Source organism: Leptodactylus fuscus, chromosome 6 (genome assembly GCF_031893055.1).
Source record: "Leptodactylus fuscus isolate aLepFus1 chromosome 6, aLepFus1.hap2, whole genome shotgun sequence".
In the NCBI taxonomy this organism is placed as follows: domain Eukaryota; kingdom Metazoa; phylum Chordata; class Amphibia; order Anura; family Leptodactylidae; genus Leptodactylus; species Leptodactylus fuscus.
The window spans coordinates 58,519,340-58,541,340 of NC_134270.1; the positions used below are offsets into that span (position 1 = coordinate 58,519,340).

A 22,001-nucleotide genomic window follows, 5' to 3' on the forward strand; every position below is an offset into this window, starting at 1 on the left:
GCCAGGCGCCACATTCGGACTATAAGACGCACCCTTCTTTTCCCCCCAAATTTGGGGGAAAAAAAGTGCGTCTTATAGTCCGAAAAATACGGTATTTTGCCAAAATGAGCACGCGTTTACTCCGTGTGAATGGCCCCTAAGGCTAAGGGCAGACATAGCGAAGCACTACTAAAGAATGGAAACAAGAAGAAAACACATAAAAATCACTTTACTGTTTTTCTACTGCATTTTTTTTTTCTTTTTTTGCCTCACCCCATGTAAGATAAAATTACTTTGCCTCACCCCCATCGATAGGTAAAATTAATATGCTGCAGTTTTAAATCTCATTCCATTTGCTGCGACTATAAAACACACTGGTTTACGTCCATGAGAACCCAAACAAAGACGCTAGTGTGAACCTAGCAAAACACTGCAGAAAAAAAAATGCGTTTTCTTGCTGCAATTCACTACGTGGGGCCTTTGCCTAATTCAGGAACAGAGAAGACATCTACTATATAATGGCTCAAACTCTGGTTTGGAGCCAATAACTAACTACGTAAATACAGAATAGATTGTTCCTAATCTTTGGTTTAGGTTCCGAACTAGAGAACTTTGTTCATACTATACTAATGGCATACTATAAAGCCTAATACTCAGAATAAGTTTCTGCTGGACTGGGGAGCCATCATGGAAGGACGCACAAGGAGCAGACTATGGAGGTGCAGCGCTATCTGGTATATTTGACATATGCATTCTTATAAAAAAAACATTCCAATTGTATTGCTGTGAAAGGCAAGAGAAAGGAAGATGCATGACTATCCTTCTCTCTGTAAGAGGCATAGGCTTTACCCAGCCAGTACGTCGTACATTGTGAACTGTGCGGTCATTTACTGTAATGATTCTCCTGCTAATTCATGAGATTGTCCTTTGTAATGGCAACAAAGAGGGTTGTGCATCATACAGTCAGGAGTACGTGAAATCTCCATATATCACAAGAGGCTTTATAGAAGAGCAGGGGAACAGGTACCTGCATAAATAGATGACAGCATGGCCGCCAGAGACTGAGAGCAGATTAGAAACACTGAAGGGAATGGAAGTCATCTGCATATAGGCCTACTGTATCTTCAGACACAGAAATATATACTATATATAGTAACATGTTATTGTACCCCAAGTGTCAGTATGTTATTGTCATGTCCTTCATATTGTCAGAGTACCATTATTTATTACCTCCAAGAATCTTTGTACCCAAGTATCTGTGTGGCATTGTCCTGTACTCAAGTGACAGTGAGTCTCTGGCCTGTACCCCAAGAGACAGTGTGTTCTCTAGACAGTATCCTCAAGTGTCAGTGTGTCATTTTCCTGTACCCCATGATTCAGTGTGTCTCTGTTCTGTACCATTGAATGTCAGTGTGTCATTGTCTGTACATCTACTCCCAAGGGTACATGTGTCATTGTCATGTACACCCAAGTCATTGTCCTGTAATCCCAAGTGTCAGTGTGTCATCGTCCTGTACCCCATGAGTCAATGTGTCTCTGTCTTGTACCATTGAGTGTCATTGTTCCCCTGTCAGGGTACTATTGACATCTACTCCCAAGGGTACATGTGCCATTGTCATGTACACCCAAGTCATTGTCCTGTAATCCCAAGTGTCAATGTGTCTTCGTCATATACTCCCTAGCAATGTGTCATTCTTATGTGCCACAGGGGTTGATATGTCATTTACCTGTTCTCCAAGTATCCTTGTGTGGTTGTCATGTATTCCCAGTGTCCTTATGTCATTGCTCTATAGCAGACTTGGACAGATCATCTTTAAAGGGATCATCCTACAAAGATCACTAGAAGGAGGGTCCCATTCCACTGTTTTTCTACAAGGCACAATTGTAGCAAAGAAGGAGTGGTAATAACACATGTACCATACTGGGCGTAGGAGACAACTGGGTGCAGCACCTGTTTCTATTGGCCCCTTAAACATGTATGACCACCACTCCACTGGAACTTCTCTTCATAACTAGGGGGGCTGAAGGCAGCCATTCTAGTGATCAAACACTTAAAGGGATTCTATCATTAAAACTGCATTTTTTCTCACCAACACGTAGGAATAGTTTTAAGAAAGGCTATTCTTCTCCTACCGCTGTTCCATAGATATCCTGGTTTTCATTGGTATGCAAATGAGTTCTTTCGCAGCACTGGGGGCAGTCCTCAGCGCTCAAGCAGCACTGGGGGCATTCCCAATGCTGTGAGAGAACTCTCCAGCGACGGCCTCTTCTTCCTCTGGAACGCCCTGTCCGCGATGTGTTCTTCGGATGCTTCTTCTGGCTATAAATGGGATACATGCGCAGTCGGCTCTGTCATCGAGCGTACTGTGTAAGCGGCCATAAGAAAATAGTCACAGGCATAGCAGAGCCGACTGCACATGCGTCCCATTTAAAGTCAGAAGAAGCCATCCGAACACGTCGCAGAGAGGGCATTCCAGAGGAAGAAGAGGCCATTGATGGAGAGTTCTCTTGCAGCATTAGGGAGGCTCCCAGCGCTGTTTGAGCGCTGAGGACCGCCCCCCAGTGCTGTGAGAGAACTCATTTGAATACCAATGAAAACGGCGGCGCGGAAAAGACATCTAAAGATAGGAGAAGAACAGCCTTCCTTAAGGTTATTCCTACGTGTTAGAGAGAAAAAAATGCAGTTTTAATGTTAGAATCCCTTTAACACCTGTTCTGTGAATAGCTGATACATGACCATGGTGGGACAACCCCTTTAACCGCCTTTATATTTGTATCTATATCCATAGCTCTCAATCTCTCCATTATTCAGTTTTTGCTTTCACGTGCGCTGTGGATATCTATTTAGGCTCCTGGAAGATCCTGCATATAATTCGGAACAGTCATCCTTCTGATACTAATTGTATTTTTTTTTCTTTTCCCAGAGCTATTTAACATGATTTATGGGTTAGAAATTATTAACACTGTGTAATTCCATTACCTTGTGACTTGTCTGACCTGCCTCAATCCACCTCGTGCTCCTTCATTACCTAATAGAACTGCTCAGCAGTCAGGGAATCCTGAGTGAGTGGGAGATGCAGAGGAAGCCTCCATCATCATCATCATCATCATCATCATCATCATTATAAGAGTTGTTATTTATCTGCCGATCTATAGAGGTGTCAGGATTGTAACATTTGTGCAGATGGAGGACCATAGAGTGAGCTCCATTGGCTTCTATCTACTGTCTTTTTTTCTAGTCAGAAAATGCACAGCATGTTCCATATTCTAAAAAAAACTAAAAGCGAACAGAAAGACCCAGCATCTATTTTTAACATTGCACTGAGTGATGACTGATACTAATGGAAAGTGATCAGTTTGTACCTGTCATTCTGGCACTTTTACTGTTTGTTGTTCTGATCCGCTGATGGGGCATGACAGTAATGTGAACCTAGTCTTACTGCTCATTATTTGAATGTTCCAGGGTTTGTCCAGTTCTGTTTTAATTGATAGGTCATCAGTATGCGTCAGACCCCGCACTGATCAGCTGTATGGAGGGGCCGCAGTGCTGGTACAAGTATTGTAACCCATCAAATGTTTATATCACACGTCATCTGATTATTAGCGTCCGTGCCATATAATCCCATTCACTATTACCGGATGGGGCCCTAATTACATCACACAGGCGCTATGATAGGGCGCCGTGCAATGTGAAGAGGTCACAGCGCTTGCGCAAGAACTGTGTCCCCTTCACATAGAAATCGCAGAAATGAAGGAGTAAACAAGATTTCTTTTTTCCTTCAGTTTAATAAAATTGAAAGATCTTGTGATATTGAGAAGATTTGTTCCCACTCATCCGGTGATGTCTGCTCTGAAGAGTTGTGAATGTACATTGTCTGATGCCGCTCTTTCATCTCGGAGCCATAAGGCAATCTCTGTCCTGCAGACTCTTGTGTTTCCTTTATACTGTAGTACAATGTGCTTCTGAAATAGGAAGAATAACTGGCTTAGAAATAAGTCAGTGTTTGGGAATCTTTAAGGTGTTATATGAGATATAAGGCCAATGGAAAATGTCTGATATGCTATAAGGCCGTAATGTTCTAGAACTGTTTATCTAGAGCTATTTTTTTCCTTCTGCAATGCCCCTTTGGCTTGCATTCTTTTTTATTTTATGTTGAAAGTTATGTTATCCTAAATAACTCAATATGGGTTCGTATCGGTCTAAATCCAGTCCACATGGCCTATTCTAAAGACATTGCTTCTGTCCTCTAAAAGGAGTTGGATCAGATTATAAAAAAGAGCCTACCAGTAATTTGGTTCTGGGAAACAGCGCCACCCTCGTGTGTGGACTGCACCTGCCATTGCTTCTCATTGCTATTTGAATGTTATTGCACTTTGGGTCTGATCAACACAACATGCTGAAATTCAATTCTGAAATTTCCCCACTGTGGGACTATTAAAGGATTATCTTATCTTATCTTATGCTAGCTGCAGCATATTATGTTAAGGAACCTGACATAACAGAAATTTCTGCCAGAGAGGTGAGCCTGTAGGTAACCACTTCGCAGGCTAACACCCCCAAAAAATAACTGTGGCTTCCAATTACTTCAAAGTAAAGCTAGGACTGACATTCTAGACATCTAAGTCCACCAATACCTCATAAACAAAATACACAAAATTATCCCAAGGGGTGGCATGCCTGGAACGTGGCCGATTCTGGATGCTTCTGTTAGTCATGGCACACATGATCTCCAGATAGAGACCACGAATGCCTCTGTCCATGATCAGTATTTTACCATTTCTGACACAATTTTTTTCTCTAATTTTATACCACCTCAAATATTGACTTCATCTTCATTAGGAAAATAGTCTTATTATAGACTTCTAAATGTGTATATTCCCTAGAGATTGTGTCCTTGGAGATGCATACCTTAGGGCTAGTTCACATGGGGCAAGTTGGCAGTGGATTTTGACGCGGAATCCGCCTCAAAATCCGCTGCTCCCATTGACTTCAGTGGGAGCCGCTCACTTCTTTTTTTCCACTAGCTAGTAGCAGAAAAAAGAAGCGAGCCGCCCTATCTTACGCGAAGCTCCGGCCCATTCATTTGGGCCTAATCCATTGCAAAATTCCACGACGGAATGTGTACACGGTGAAATCTGTGTGAACTAGCCCTTAAAGTTCCTTTCATGTTGCATATTCTGGCAGAGCAATATGATCCATGTGTCATAGATATTTCCTGGCCCGACCAGGGTTCCTTTGAACTGAACTTTGATGCAAGCTTCAGAACTACGGCATCCTTCGCAAGCGCCGGAGGAGGACGGGACCGGAGGACATCGGAGGAAGAAAAGGCGTGGAAGAAGATGAAGACACACCCACACCCACAGTGCACGATGCGTAAGTAGATCATATTCTTTTTTAGGGTTTTATTTTAAAACGGGGGGGGGGGGTAGTTTAATATAACATTTACGGTGCCTGAATAGCCTTTTTAAAGGCTGTTCACACATATGTGGGGCTCTATCAGCATGATTTTGCTGATAGAGCCCCGTTAAGGTGTCTTCCCGGTATGAAGAGACTGTACTATTAATGATACATTAAACTTGGGGGCCTGGTATAGATTTTGTACAGGAGCAATATTTCTCAGCCCAAATAGCCATGTGGATGGGCTCTAATGCCTAATCTGAAGACTCAGTTGTGACTATAGATAGATTCCTATCACACTATAGAGTTCCTAATGGACACAGTTGTAAGTCCAAAAAATAATCCACAGCAGCAATTTTACAGCAAAAAATCTGCATGTGCTACTTGTGGACAGTGCTACAGAATCACAGCACTTTCCACCACTATACAGTAAAGAGTTAAAATTCACTGAAATCAGCCATATTTTCACACCACAATGAGTAGGTTGCATATTATAAAAGCCGCAGCACGCTTGTTTTCTCAGGAGGACAATTTCTGGTACTGGAGGTTGGCATTTTCAAAACCCTATTCATTTGTATTGTGCTGTAACTTGCTGCAGATTAGTGAAGCAGAACCTTCAATTCTGCACCAAATCTGACGTTTCTTACCTTACGCTAAATGTTTTTAGCAAACTAAAGCACAAAAAAACATTCCATTTTTCACCCTCCCAAACTGCTTCTTTTTTTTAAATTCCCTATATGTCTCGGGCATATCTTAAGAAATCTATAACAGGACCCCACAACGATGACGTGTCATGAATAGCACTGACTCTTCCCTTCCAGGCTATGCCCCTGTATAGGATGGAGCAGCTCTATCAGACCTACAAGTTTGAGCTCAGCTTCCTGGAATCCTGATCATAATCCAAGTTATTCACATTTCCTCCTGTGGTCTAATACGTGGCTCTGGGAAAACTTTATATTTTCTGCCTAGGAACAGTTATACATATACAGTGGGTGATCTCTGCACATCTGCATGAAAAAAATGGACTGAGGATCAGGTGCAACTTATATAACAGTAATATATTATTATTTCATGGTACCACAGCAATATATTATTATTATTGCTCAACTACAGCAGTAATTCTAAGTATAAAGACTTCAGCGACATTGACTATATACTGCAGCTATGTTACTGTAATAGCTGTAATTTCATCTATACAATAAGGGAGAGCTCAGCTGCGCTATCTATGTATTAGAAAGCCTTTATGCCCAGTAGAAGCCAAGCCCAAGGCACGAACATGAGAAGTAACCTTACTAAACATGGGAACGCTTCTGGGCTCCAGAGTCACGTTAACCACAGTGCCAATGATGCACTTGCATCGGATCCTATGGTAGTGGGGTCACCCACAGGACAGTCCTGCATTTGCTGTTCCAGGCAGTAGGTTCGGGCTGCCGCAACTTCAACTCACTAGTAAGTTGAAGCCAATGGTGAAGCAGGGGGACCTCTGCTCCCTGTGTCACCAGTCATTCCGTCTCTGCTCCGGGAGCTGCAGGCGCGATATGATGACATAATTCACATCGCAACTGCAGCTTCCTGAAGACCAGAGACAGCAGCGGTGCGAGGAGGGGTGAGTATTGATGTTTTTTTGTATGTTTGGTAGGAGAGGGACACAATACTGTGGGGGTAGGAGCAAGGGGACTTTAAACTGTGGGGGCAACTAGAGGGGGGCATTAAACAGGTGGCAACTGGAGGGGGAAATTATACTGTGGGGGAAGCTGGAGGTGGACTGTGGGTGTAGCCACTAAGGGGCATTATAATTTGTGCAGGTCAAGTATTTCTAAGTGTTGTGATAGGGAGGGCACACTTAGCATTGGGCTACCAATGTAATAAAAAAGCCCTGCTGGGCTCTTAAATCTCCATGGATTAGGATCAGGAAGATAGATAAGATGTATAAGTGCTGAATCAACTTCTTACCTATATACCTATATGCACTACAGTATGGACTGCAACTGAGAAATGATAGACACCAGGCATCATGAGAACAAGCACCGAGTTCAGAGGGCAATGTCAATATACAGTATATATGTATATTTCACAATGACTTGGTTTGCTCTACAGTACTGTACAGTGCCATATTTACCCTATTGGATGAAAGTAACCACTCTTATATTGTAGGCATTGATTATTTATTTCCATCTTTATCTCTCGATGTGCCGCTTCTGGAGATGACCTTAATGTACTCGGCAACAGTGAAATGATAATGTACATCCTGGAAGGGTTCTTATTAATGTACGCCATTCTACTCACTCACCACATACTCATACATATTGTAAAAGCCAACTCCCTGGTTTTTTACTCCCCTTTGTCTTTGTGTACCTCTATTACAGATCTCAAGCCTTCATATAATAATAGAACTGCGGGATTCTGAATGCTAGACATAACGTGCAATGATACTTAGTGTCATAATCTCATCATGGAAATTAGGAGCTTGTAACGAATGAGCCTTGTCCTACTTCGACACTGGAGAAACACATTGTTTCAGCACGATGGAGGAAATTGCAATTGTTTCTTGACACCAATGAGAAACTCTTTACTGTTATGATCTTGGGTTCCCCCCCACCACCTCCTTCCTCTTCCAATCTGCTGTTCACCTATATAAATTGTCCTCTGGCTGTCAGAGCCCGAGGTAGATTGTCTCCCGCTGCCATGCTTTGAGTCACTATGATTGACAGCCTTAGACTTTCCAGTCTGCTGGGACTGAAATATTCCAGGTTTCTGTCGTTTCAGCGAGCACTTCCCAACCTAGAATGCAGACATCTCATTTATGTGCATGTTACGTCCTGATTACTAGAAAGATCACAAACCGCAAGAACAGAACATCTAACCTCTTTTACTCATACTCTCTCCATCAAATCACAGGCATTGAGGGTCAAGATTTTAAGGGAGAATAGATTCTGAATAATTTTAGGATGAACCCCAAGACCCCTTGCATTAAAATTGGGTCTGCAATAATGATTTATGACACTTAGAGTACATTACCAGTATCTAGAAGCCTTGATCGATCACTAGAATCACGTCTGGTCAGTCAAAGGTTTTAGATTTTCATTAAAGCATTAGAAAACTGTCTACTTTCTTAAAGAAACAGCAACAAACTTGTATCTGGTCTTGCTGTTCAACCCAGATGAAATAAATGTTCCTGACGCAAGATTCACACTTGCGTTTCTGCTTCCGTTCGGGAGTTCTGTGAACGGAAACCTAATCCGCTTCAAAAAGTGGTTACCTATAATGGGGTCTGCAAGATTTAAAGAGGACCTTTCACCACTTTTGGGCACAGGCAGTGTTATATACTGCCAGAAAGCTGACAGTGCGCTGAATTCAGCGCACTGTCGGCTTTCCCGATCTGTGCCCGGTGTGAAGAGCTTACGGCCCGGTACCGTAGCTCTTCTATGGTCAGAAGGGCGTTTCTGACCATTAGCCAGGAACGTCCTTCTGCCTCGCGGCGCCAATCGCGCTGTGCTGTGGAGCCGGGAGGAACTCCCCCCTCCCTCTGCTCACACAGCTTGTCCATAGACGAGCATTATCAGGAGAGGGAGGGGGGAGTTCCTCCCGGCTCCACAGCACAGCGCGATTGGCGCCGCGAGGCAGAAGGACGTTCCTGGCTAATGGTCAGAAACGCCCTTCTGACTGTAAAGCGCTACGGTACCGGGACCGATAGCGCTTTACACCGGGCACGGATCGGGAAAGCCGACAGTGCGCTGAATTCAGCGCACTGTCAGCTTTCTGGCAGTATATAACACTGCATGTGCCCAGATATGGTGAAAGGTCCTCTTTAAGCCTGGTTTCCACCCAAAAAGGGCATAAAATGCAGAGAGTAAAGCGCTGCTTGGAGGACTTTTCTTTCTGCTGTTAGGAACCTGATGCAACAAATAACTCAGTAAGTCCTGGACAACTAGAATCACCAAGCACTGAGGTAAAAGCAATCCTGGATGTGCTACGCTTTCCTAACTGGAGCGGAACCAGGCCCCGAAGTTCTTCACCAGATCTCCTGATGGTAGAGTTGGACTTTGGTAAAAGTCTGAGGCCCGGATCCGCAACTGCCCAGAGAGCGACGCCACACAGTAAACCTCAAGTAGGAGGACCCAGACACTAACCTTAGAGTGAAGTCCAAGAGAGTGGGAAGGAATGGAATCACAGATGAACAGGAGGGTAATCCAGGGAATACACACAGATATCTGAGGAACAATTCTGTGGTCAAGCAAGCTGGGTTGATAACTGGAGGTCACGGGGTAGCAGAAGACAAAAGCAGAAGTGAAGTCAGGGAAGCCAGGTCATAGTCAGGGAAGCCAGGTCATACGCAGGAGGTCAATGGAGTAGCAAAATCGGGATCCAAAAGGGAGGTCAGGTGGAAGCCAAGGGTCATACACAGGAAGTCAGGAAGGTGCCAAATCAGGATCACGGAGGAGATGCAAGCTGTAAGGCAAGCCAGGTCAGACAATACAGGGAATCCAAGAGCAGAGACAGGTGACGGGGAACAGGAGAGGCTTTGACGCTAGGGAGCTGATACTGTGGAGTAACGAATAACCAGCGGCGGGCCAGAGCCAGAATGAGGCCTAAATAGCCTCTGGCCTGCTGCTGACCCCCTAAACCCGGAAGTGCCGGTCCCTGCACTAGAGGGAAACCAGAACCTCCACAGACTCAAGCGGAGGCTCCGGCCTACCCCCCGCCGGGACCAGTCATGCCATTTTGGCGCCGAACACAGAGCGGTCTGGGAGCCTCCGCGCAGTACAGTGGAGGCCCCGGCCCCTCCTAACATCTGCATTTTTAAAGTGGTATGGTATGGTCCCCAAGCGGAGACCAGGAGCAGGTGTGAACCCAGCATGATATGCAATACTAAGCACAACCTGTGGGCCATTGCTGTACGAGAAAACCACTAAACATTGCCATATAACATTATGCAGTTCACATAATAGTGTCATACAATGCCAAAATGAACTCTATTATATAGTTCTTGACCGTCCCCGCCACAGGCTTTTTTTATTTTCATTTAGGTCTCCCCGTCTTCCAAAGACCATCATTTTTTATTTTTATGTTCATAGAACTGTATGAGGGCTTTAATTTTTTGGAGAGAAGGCTGATCGCTTCTCGGCCTTTTGGCTAAGATCAAGTGCAGTATCTGTTCTTATGAGATTTGGCTAGTAATTGTCTCCACCAGTGAGAGTGGTGACCCATTGTAGGGCGGCAACAGGATGCCGGGGATGGGGAGCAGAGAAGCACATGGTGGTTAGGCCTGGGCCACAGGATCGAAGACATTAGGCTGAGAATGCTTCGAAGGCTGAAAGTGCATTGTGCCCAAGGGGATGGTGACTTCTGGGGAGTCTTAACTCACTGCAGATGGGATCTCACTGAATTGGGCACATTACACCGCACTTAACCTCCACAACTATGCGAACTTCACCCATATGTCTGGTCCCCTTACTCAGCATAGGGTAATTTTTATAGATCCAGCGGGTAGACCAGGCTCTGCACAGAGCACTCTACCCACTTATCTATTATTTTGCATGACGTCTAGGGAAGTAGTTGTGCTGGTAGAGAGATAGTTGTGCCTTGACTTTCTTGGTGCCTTTTGGCCTGGAGGGTTGGGGTTTGTTCAGGGGCCCATTCCCTTTTGGGATGGGCTTACGATATATGCACATTTTTTTGGTACACATGGTGCAGTTTTGGCACTTTCAAAAAAAAAAGAAAAAGTTTTCTATTTTTTTATGTTATATATTTGTATCATAAAAGGTTTTCTATGTTATATATATGCATTGTTATCTTACTAATATACTGTACATACATATTCTGCTAGGAATATAAAGAGCTGTACAATCGCAAGAAGCAGAATTTGTGGAGCGCCTACCCTGTGATTGCACGTCTACCCAGCCCAGCTCACAGAGGTGACATTCTCCAACATTAATGTCACTAGCCATAGGTCTATACCTATAGGAGAATGGACACCTATAGCGTGACATTAATTGATAAAGAAGTATACTATGTATCTATATATACATACACATTGCTATCACTGTATTATCCATACTCATAACCTTGCTGGAAAAATGCCCACTGAGCACAATGTCACTGACTGGCAGCACAGTTGGCGCAAGGACTTGCCTCGCACTTTTCTGCAGGTTTTTTTGGACATGAAACTATTCTACATCGCGTCCATTGTGTGATGTTAATTGATTCATTTGCATCACAATGGAAATACTAGAAAAGTGAACCATGTTTCAATGACATCTGGGAACTCATTATAACGCTAATTGTGAAATGAATTGCGGATGTAAAGCGAAGTACTACATAGGTATTTCATTTGGGCCTCTAATTGACTTAATGGAAACTTTGATGAGTTAACTAATAAGGTGCCTTTGGAATTAATTTCCCTCATTTTAACATAATATATATTGTTTTGCCTTCATTACCTGGATTGGTTATTTCTTTATGTGTATGTATTCTGCTTTGCATTTATGCTTATATTTCTGTTCAGTAATGGCAACAGTTTATGGGTTGTGCTATAGGAATTGAGATCTGCCCCCTGGTTTTATTTGAGGTTGTAGGCCTTCCTGAATAGGGGAGTCTTCAGTGTCTTCTGGAAACCTGTGATTGTTGGGGTCAGTCTTATGTGTCTTGGAGATGGTTATGTGAGGAGTGGATGAGGGTAGAGCGGAGTAGGAGGTCATTGGAGGATCTGAGGTTACGTGTGGACAGGTAGCGGGAGATTAGGTCAGAGATATATGGAGGGGACAGGTTGTGAGTAGCTTTGTATGTTAGCGTTAGTAACTTGAATTTAATTCACAGGGCAACGGGTAGGCAGTGAAGGGATTGGCAGAGGGGAGCAGCTGATGAAGAACGGGGGGTGTGAGGTGAATTAAGAGAGCAGCACAGTAGTTGGACTGGAGGGGGGTGAGGGTGTTAGCTGGGAGTCCATGGAGAAGGGTGTTGCAGTAATCTAAGCGGGAGATTATGAGGCCCTGGATTAGTGTTTTACCAATTTCTGGGGTGAGGAAGGAGCAGATTCAATGGATGTTCTTGAGTTGGAGGCGGCAGGAAGTGTTGAGGGTTTGAACGTGTGACTTGAAGAATAGGTCGGGGTCCAGGCTTATCCCAAGGCATTGGACCCCTGGGACAGAGGTAAGTGTGGTTCCGTTAATTTTGATAGATGGGTCAGGTAGAGGGACTGTATGGGGTGGGGTGAAGATGATGAACTCCGTTTTCTCCATGTTGCATTTGAGAAAGCATGAGGAGAGAAAGGAGGCTACGGCTGCTAAACAATCTGGAACTCTGGTCAGCAGGGAGGTAATGTCTGATCCAGAGATGTATATTTGAGTGTCATCTGCATAGCAATGGTATTGAAAACCATGAGATTCTATGAGTTGGCCCAGGCCTAGGGTGTAAATGGAGAACAGGAGGGGTCCTAGGACGGAGCCTTGGGGGACACCTACAGAGAGAGGGCGTGGTGAGGAGGTGGCATGCGAGTGGGAGGCGCTGAATGTGCCAGGTCTGACATACTAAGGGATGAGAGAATTTCTAACAGGAGGGAGTGGTCGACTGTGTCAGAGGCAGAGGAGAGGTCAAGGAGGAGGAGGACAGAGTAATGGCGCTTGGCTTTGGCGGTTAGAAGGTCATTAGTGACTTTGGTTAACGCAGTTTCAGTGGAGTGACGGGGTCTGAAGCCTGACTGAAGTCTGTCAAAGAGCAGGTTGGACGAGAGATAGGAGGAGAGTTCTGAGTGGACGTGTTGCTCAAGTGGTTTTGAGGCGTACAGGAGCAGTGAGATAGGACGATAGTTGGCTGGAGAGGACGGGTCGAAGGACAGTTTCTTAAGTATATGTGGGACTGTGTTGTGTTTGAAGGCGGAAGGGAAGGATCCATTGGTTAGGGATAGGTTGAAGAGATGGGTTAGGGCCGGAGTAATGACTTCAGTGAGTTTGGGGATGAGATGTGATTGGATCGGGTCAAGTGCGCAGGAGGTGAGGTGGGATTTGGAGATTAGGGAGGAGAGTTTTTCATCAGTGATGGTGGAGAAACAGGTCAAGGATTTTGAGCAGTGAGTAGTTGGGTGGAGGGGGTGTAGGGTGAGACTGTCTCTGATGGTGTCAATTTTAGTTTTGATATAGGAGGTGAAGTCAACAGCTGAGATAAGTGATGTCAGAGGGGGCACAGGAGGATGGAGGAGGGAAATGAAGGTGGTGAATAGCTGTTTGGGGTTGCGGGATAGGTCAGATATGAGTGTGGTGAAGTAGACCTGCTTTGCAGAGGTGAGTACGTTCTTGAATGCGATAACTGCCTCTTTGTAACTGAGGAAGTCTTCTTGGGAGTGGCTTTTCTTCCAGAGGCGTCCTGCAACCCGCGAGGCACGTCTCAGTTTTTTAGTCAGGTCGATGTGCCAGGGTTGTCTGTTAATCAGTTGGGCTCTTTTGTTTGTGTAGGGGGCCACAGAGGGAAGGGCTGAGGTAATGGTGGTATTATACAAGGCAGCAGCGGCATCTGTGTCCTGGAGCGAGGATATGTCAGCGAGTGGTAGGAGAGAGTCTGAGAGCATGCGGATGTCAAGGCGGTTAAGGTTCCTGTGGTGGTGTGTTGGTTTAGGGGTTGGGGTGTCTATTAGAGAGGAGAGGGCAGTGAATGTCAGCAGGTTGTGGTCAGAGAGTTAGAGAGGCTGCATATGGAGCAGAGGCGGGTGAATATGAGGTCTAACGTGTGCCCTTTTATGTGAGTGGCAGAGGAGGACCATTGAGAGAGACCAAAGGAGGCAGTGAGGGACAGGAGACTGGAAGCCGGAAGGGGGGGGGGGTCCGTGTTAATGGGGATGTTGAAATCACCCATGATGATGGTGGGGGTGTCTGTGGATAGGAAGTGTGTGAGCCAGGTGGTGAAATGATCGATGAAGGCAGCAGTAGTTCCCGGCTTCCCGAGTTCCAGAATTGTAGACCCCCATAGGAGAGGGCAGTGGGGGAAGCAGTGTCTGAAGGTGTCAGCCATGTTTCTGTGATGCCAAGAAGTGTAAATTGATTAGAAATGAAAAGGTCGTGGATGTAGTCGAGTTTATTGCGTGAGCGAGTATTCCATAGTGCACCGGAGAGGACAGAGGGAGGGGCAGGAGCGAGTAGGATAGGTTTAAGATTTAGGGGGTTCCGTGCGCTGACGCAAGGTGTGGGGAAAGACCCAACGGTAGAGATTTGTTGTGTAGATATACACAATGGCTCTGCCAGCAGAATTATGAGTACAGCTCCAGAGTGTAATACAGGATGTAATTTGGGATTAGTACAAAATAAGAAATGTAATGTATGTACACAGTGTATGATTGCCAGCAGTATAGTGAGTGCAGCTCTGGAGTATAATACAGGACGTGACACAGAATCAGCAGTACAGAATAAGTAATGTAATGCAGGTGTGCACAGTGACTCCATGAGCAGAATAGTGAGTACAGCTCTGGAGTATAATATAGGATGTAAGTCAGGATCAGTACAGGATAAATAATAAAACGTACATAGTTAGTGACTCCATCAGCATAATAGTGAGTGCAGCTCTGCGGTATAATGCAGCTGATGTACCTCAGTATTAGTACAGGAGTTCAGCAATAAACTTGGTGCTGAACATATATTTAGTATCCCCTTAAAATAATCTGTAAGGGGGGAAAGCCTGAGACATTCATCAATATTAAAAGCACTTCCTCAAACAAGGACAACAAAAGAATCTGGAGCCATTGATGTGAATATTACAATATGAAGGTGTGCAGTCACTAAGTTTGGTCTGGTCACTTTATAGTTGACTATCCTTTCCTTTTCAAGCCTCCATTTTACTTATTTTGATGTGCTTTGTTTTTACCTCAAAGGGATCGGTAAATGAGATTTTGGTGGGACTTCCTTCCTGACTACAAGTGTCATTCTTGACGTTTCCATCACAATCTTGTTTTTCAACAGTAGAGACAAAGAATCTCTAATTTTTTTTTCCTATTGAACAAATGGATTTCAAACAATCCATTTTATATAATGCAAAGCTTTGGCGACTGGATACTATAGACTAGACGTGAAGCGTTTTACATCCCTTTTTAACACAAAAAAGACATTTGAAAATGTGATGTGACCTTACTTTTATTCTCTGTGTGCCATTGAGGGCCATCGTCCTTCCGATCTTCCATTTAATTAATAGAACAGAATTTCCTCCTTCACTCGACCTAAAATTAGGGCTGAAAATCCTCGCTGGTGATTTTAGGTCACATTTCCAGGTCAGCATGATCCTTCTGAAGATTTCTGAGTGATGTCTGAAGCATCTGTAGGTTACTTACAGGTTAATTAGTAGAGTCTGGAAGGCCTTCCTCTGGGAAGCTGTAGGATAGACCTTAGGGGACGTGCCCTATATACGCAGCATCTTATAGGCAAAGCAGGGTCTTTGCTGCAGCATAAAATCCAGAGTCATTGATTATTGCCAGCAATTTCTTTTCTCTATACTGTTTCTTCTAGACAGCTTTAATAGATGCTGTAATGTGCAGGGGATTAAATGATGGCCGATCTACAGTATATCCTAGTAAGAGATGTGTACAGGAGCGACCTGTGACCCAGTGTAAAGAGGTGCCAAGCAGCATCCTTGCTTTGGTGAGGGTACATAAATACAGGACTAGGGCAGTTTTCTGGATCCTTCACTTGGGTGTGCTAAATAAAACCTAGCTTAGGCTAAGGCCCCATGTACTGGGCCCCATCTATTGTTCACTGAAAGGGTTTGACAAGGGGTAGTTTGGGCAGAGTCACCAGCCCTGACAGATTCCTAATTTACTACAGTTTACCAGCATAAATGATGCCTGAAATCTATGCCAACTATGAGTAGATTTCAGTAGAGGCGCACGGCCCTGCCGGAGGATGCACCTCATTTTTGAGGAGACTTGCACTTCATTCATTCTCCCGGGGCGCCACTGATATGAATACATTCATAAATCACCCCTGTAGTCTTCATTCAATACTTCATTCATCTCTGTAGAGCATTGCTATGCTGGTTGGGGATTGCCTTGGATACATTTACTTTACATTATCTTTCCATGTTATTTCTCATTGGGGTGTTGCTTTTGGAGTGAGATTATTAATAGATGGGGGCTACGCTGTAATGCATTTTGTATCTATGGGCATCTGGATGTAAATCCATTACTGACCTTAATACACTATACAATCTGCTTATTATTATATTGTAGCTATGAAATCTTTTTGCGACTTTGTTTCTCATGTCACATACCCACATGGTGACACCACTGTTGTATATATGGGTGGATGTACTGTACTTTGCTATGCATTTATGTTATAGAAGGGGTTAAAAGCTGCTACAAGTGGACATGACATTTTATATGCAACAAAAATAATTCTAGTGAAATAAAGGAAGGCTCCGTGTCTGTTTGCCCCCTCAGAAAGGGATGGTATGACCCTTGGACTTGTTTTCTAGGTACCTATAGAGAACAAGTTCACTCATGTAAGAGGATGGGGTCATTCTAAACTGACACCTTCTCTCCCTGGGCCTCAGCATCTATAAGAGCTGTGTCTACATCTACTTTGTACATTTGGAAGTGACATTGTTCGGCTTGGACTCATCTTCCTATTCCTAGTGTCTCACTAGTCTTGTTTTTCTGCATTATACATGGAAATGAGCCAAGATTACATTCACACAGGAACATGTTCAGTTTTTTGCTGCTGGATCTTATACAGCAAGTGGCTTAAATGGCAGTGAAAAAACTTCTTAATCTGCAACCCAGGAGCAAACTAGTTACCGTATTTTACGGACTATAAGGCGCACTGGACTATAAGCCGCATTGCCCATGAGCGCCTTATAGTCCGTCTCGGTTCATATATAAGGCGCACCGGACTATAAGCCGCAGTCCGGTGCGCATTATATCTTATTGAAAGCGGCGGCAGGCAGACTTTGCCAGCGGCCGCTTAACCCCCCGCGTGCCAGCCGCTTCTATTGGAAGCGCTCGGCAGGCGAGGAGGGGCTCTATCAGCAAAATCATGCTGATAGAGCCCAACTGTAAACGTTAGGTTAAACTACACCCCCCCCCCCCACCGTTTTAAAATAAAAGCCTGAAACAGAATGTGAAACTTACAGAGCGGTGTAGGGTGGGCGGGCATTCAGGCCTACTCTTCCTCCGATGCTCCGTCCTCCTCCGGCGCTCGCAAGCTGATAATGGCCAGGGCACATGCGCAGTAGAAGCATTATGATATTGCGCATGCGCCCCGGCCATTATCAGCGAGCGCCGGAGGAGAAGGACGGAACATCGGAGGCAGAGGAGGCCTGAATGCCCGCCCTGCACCGCTGGGTAAGTTTCACGTTCTGTTTCAGGCCGGCGTGACAGCAGGGCTGCCGGACACTTCCTATTCATTTCTATGGGAGCTGACATGCGAGCGCTCCCCATAGAAATGAATGGACTGCTTTTTTCCATTCATTTCTATAGGGAGCGCTCGCATGCCGGCTCCCATAGAAATGAATGGGAAGTGTCTGTCCATTCATTTCTATGGGGAGCGCTCGCATGCCTGCTCCCATAGAAATGAATAGGAAGTGTCCGGCAGCCCTGCTGTAACGCCGGCGTGTACGGCTGTGATACACGCCGGCGTTCGGTAGTGTGAATGCACCCTTACGGTGCCTTTTATGTATGTATGGAAGCGGCACGCAGTCTTTGCCGCCGCTTCCATCCATATATAAGCCGCACCGGACTATAAGCCGCACTTACGATTTCTGAGGAAATCGTAGGTTTTTATGTGCGGCTTATAGTCCGGAAAATACGGTACTTAGTGTCTATCAATGTACTGACTTACATATAGTGGTCCCTATGTCCAAATGTCTTGCAAGATTCATTATACAATGTGCAGATGAGTGACTGGGCAATATTCCAGAAACAAGAAATATACGAATACGGGGGCTTCAATTATATCAGGGTTAAAGAGTGACAACAGCTCTGAGTCTATACTTGCCAGCTGTCCTAAATTTGCTAGGAATGTGCCAAAGTTTCTCAAAATCAAAGCAAATTTGTTTGCCTTAGCCAAGATAAAAAAAAAGTGGACATTCCTAGATGGGTTACAGCAGGGCTTAAATGCCCCAATTTTACTAACGGAAATATTAGTAACAATGAGAGTCTCCTTTCTAGTTCACAAAGAAAATTAATAATAATGCATAATACATAGGCAGAATACATGGCGCCCTGTTTATTAATGTATCTGGTGTGGTTCCCCTGTTTTCCAGTCACCTATTAATTTCTGTGAAATGGCTGCCAGCTTCTAAGACTTCTATATGCATACTATTGCTTGACACCGCCCACCTGACAGTACAAAGCCTAACTAGCACATCTGACACCAAAATTAAGAACATTATTTGCTCCGGAATGGTGGGGGCTAGAGAAAAATTCTAACTGTGAGGGAATTAGTGGAGAGGGGCCTATTAAATTATGCAAAGAGCTGAAATTGTTGGAGATAGTGAAATATCTGTAATATCAGAGGGGTAGTGGCAGGCAGGGGGCGTGATTTCTTTTGCCAATCTGAGGCAGCCAGTGTCAGAGCTCAGAATCACAGCCTTTTGTCTGCTTCTGCCTGACACCGCCCACCTGACAGTACAGAGTCTGCATAGCATATTAGACACCTAAAGTAACAGAATTGATTGCTCAGGAATGGTGGGGGCTAGAGAAAAAATCCCATCCTTCCCAGAATATGTGGAGCAGCAGCTATTATATGATGTAAAAAGCTGGACTTGTTGGAGGTGGTGAAAGATCCTCTTTAATATTTTGTGCACTGGCAGTAGATACGCCAGAATTATTAAGAGGCTCTGGTGTTGGGATAGTTGGGACAGGTAATTGTGGGAACAGCACTAGAAATAGTAAAAAGGAGGAGGGCACCAGGCATTGGTATACAGTACTTTTCACTGTGAACTAGAGGGTTGTTTTAATGGTTCACAGCTGCCTTGTGACTTTCCTTAGAGAGTTTGAATAGGGAAAAACTCTAGGATCCCTGATGCTGTAGTTAAGTTACAGTTACAGTTATACCAGAGCGGAGGGACTAATAATTGTTTTACCTCCTCCCCCCTCCCAAACCTTTCTTACAGTTATTATTAAGAAAAGATAATCCTTTAATAGCCCCACCACGGGAAAAATCAGTGTGTTACAGCAGCATGGATAATACAGTAATATATTACAAGAAAGAATACATACAGTCCTATGAAAAAGTTTGGGCACCCCTATTAATCTTAATCATTTTTAGTTCTAAATATTTTGGTGTTTGCAACAGCCATTTCAGTTTGATATATCTAATAACTGATGGACACAGTAATATTTCAGGATTGAAATGAGGTTTATTGTACTAACAGAAAATGCGCAATATGCATTAAACCAAAATTTGACCGGTGCAAAAATATGGGCACCTCAACAGAAAAGTGACATTAATATTTAGTAGATCCTCCTTTTGCAAAGATAACAGCCTCTAGTCGCTTCCTGTAGCTTTTAATCAGTTCCTGGATCCTGGATGAAGGTATTTTGGACCATTTCTTTCTACAAAACAATTCAAGTTCAGTTAAGTTAGATGGTCGCCGAACATGGACAGCCCGCTCTCAAATGATCTGAAAACAAAGATTGTTCAACATAGTTGTTCAGGGGAAGGATACAAAACGTTGTCTCAGAGATTTAACCTGTCAGTTTCCACTGTGAGGAACATAGTAAGGAAATGGAAGACCACAGGGACAGTTCTTGTTAAGCCCAGAAGTGGCAGGCCAAGAAAAATATCAGAAAGGCAGAGAAGAAGAATGGTGAGAACAGTCAAGGACAATCCACAGACCACCTCCAAAGAGCTGCAGCATCATCTTGCTGCAGATGGTGTCACTGTGCATCGGTCAACTATACAGCGCACTTTGCACAAATAGAAGCTGTATGGGAGAGTGATGAGAAAGAAGCCGTTTCTGCACGTACGCCACAAATAGAGTTGCCTGAGGTATGAAAAAGCACATTTGGACAAGGCAGCTTCATTTTGGAAACAAAAATTGAGTTGTTTGGTTATAAAAAAAGGCGTTATGCATGGCGTCCAAAAAGAAACAGCATTCCAAGAAAAACGCATGCTACCCACTGTAAAATTTGGTGGAGGTTCCATCATGCTTTGGGGCTGTGTGGCCAATGCCGGCATCGGGAATCTTGTTAAAGTTGAGGGTCGCATGGATTCCACTCAGTATCAGCAGATTCTTGAGAATAATGTTCAAGAATCAGTGACGAAGTTGAAGTTACGCCGGGGATGGATATTTCAGCAAGACAATGATCCAAAACACCGCTCCAAATCCTCAGGCATTCATGCAGAGGAACAATTACAATGTTCTGGAATGGCCATCCCAGTCCCCAGACCTGAATATCATTGAACATCTGTGGGATGATTTGAAGCGGGCTGTCCATGCTCGGCGACCATCAAACTGAACTGAACGCGAATTGTTTGTCCAAAATACCTTTATCCAGGATCCAGGAACTGATTAAAAGCTACAGGAAGCGACTAGAGGCTGTTATCTTTGCAAAAGGAGGATGTACTAAATATTAATGTCACTTTTCTGTTGAGGTGCCCATACTTTTGCACTGGTCAAATTTTGGTTTAATGCATATTGCGCATTTTCTGTCAGTACAATAAACCTCATTTCAATCCTGAAATATTACTGTGTCCATCAGTTATTAGATATATCAAACTGAAATGGCTGTTGCAAATACCAAAATATTTAGAACTAAAAATGATTAAGATTAATAGGGGTGCCCAAACTTTTTCATAGGACTGTACAAGCTCATAGCAGTTAGGAAAGATACTAGGAGTCACAGCAACTAGAAAGGAAAGACTCAGGATCATTTAGTTCTCTGTGCGGAGTGATCTTCACTTAGCCTGATGTTGATTATATGGCCTGAGCTCTCAAAGCACCTAAGCAAATTCTGTGACAGGGCATAACCCGTCCCCAAAACATCTCCTTGTCACTTGGTTGAGAAGTTGTATTTTCCAGTCTTTTGCGGTTGTGGTTATTTTTACCTCTTGATACTCTGCAGTCATTTAAGGTTATGAAGATATGACTACTTGTGTTTATATAGATTTTTGGTTTATATAGATTTTTCATTGCCAGCAACTTTCTTTGATGCAAGTACACTATATGAGATGTGTGAGGAATATAATACAGGTATATGCCATCTGTTACTACATTGTAGTCTAGAAATTCCGAAGGAAGTAGCTGACGTGAGCCTGAACTGAGGTTCTGTTTGGCTTTGAGAGATCCAGTTGCTGTAATAGGATTATGTTTTATTTGGCTAAGGCACCATGTAGTAAGCCACAGACGAAAAACGCTACGGAAAAGACTAAGGCGGAAATGCACAAAGCGTTTTTCCCAGCATTTTCATGGTATAATTGACATTAAATGCAACGTTTTTTTTGAAATTTCTGCTGCTGCTTTTTTTTCCTGCAATTTGAAAATGGGATTAGCCTTTGCAAACATTGTAATACTCTGCATTATTTGCTGCTGTGTTTTCGTTGCACTAAGGGTGCATGCACACTGAGTAACGCCGGGCGTGTATGAGAGCCGTACACGCCGGCATTACAGCAGACTGCCGAACACTTCCCATTCACTTCAATGGGAGCGC

The 22,001-nt window shown here is 44.0% G+C and overlaps 2 protein-coding genes and 1 pseudogene across 4 annotated transcripts in view; 2 read left to right on the plus strand and 1 right to left on the minus strand.

Annotated features, from left to right (window-relative positions):
• The window catches only part of VPS26B (VPS26 retromer complex component B), a 188,144-nt gene that overhangs the window by 44,446 nt on the left and 121,697 nt on the right, over nt 1–22,001 (minus strand). The gene's annotated exons all lie outside the window — the stretch shown is intronic.
• B3GAT1 (beta-1,3-glucuronyltransferase 1) overlaps nt 1–22,001 on the plus strand; it is a 49,261-nt gene that overhangs the window by 14,128 nt on the left and 13,132 nt on the right. The gene's annotated exons all lie outside the window — the stretch shown is intronic.
• LOC142210912 (U2 spliceosomal RNA) lies at nt 10,491–10,586 on the plus strand (annotated as a pseudogene).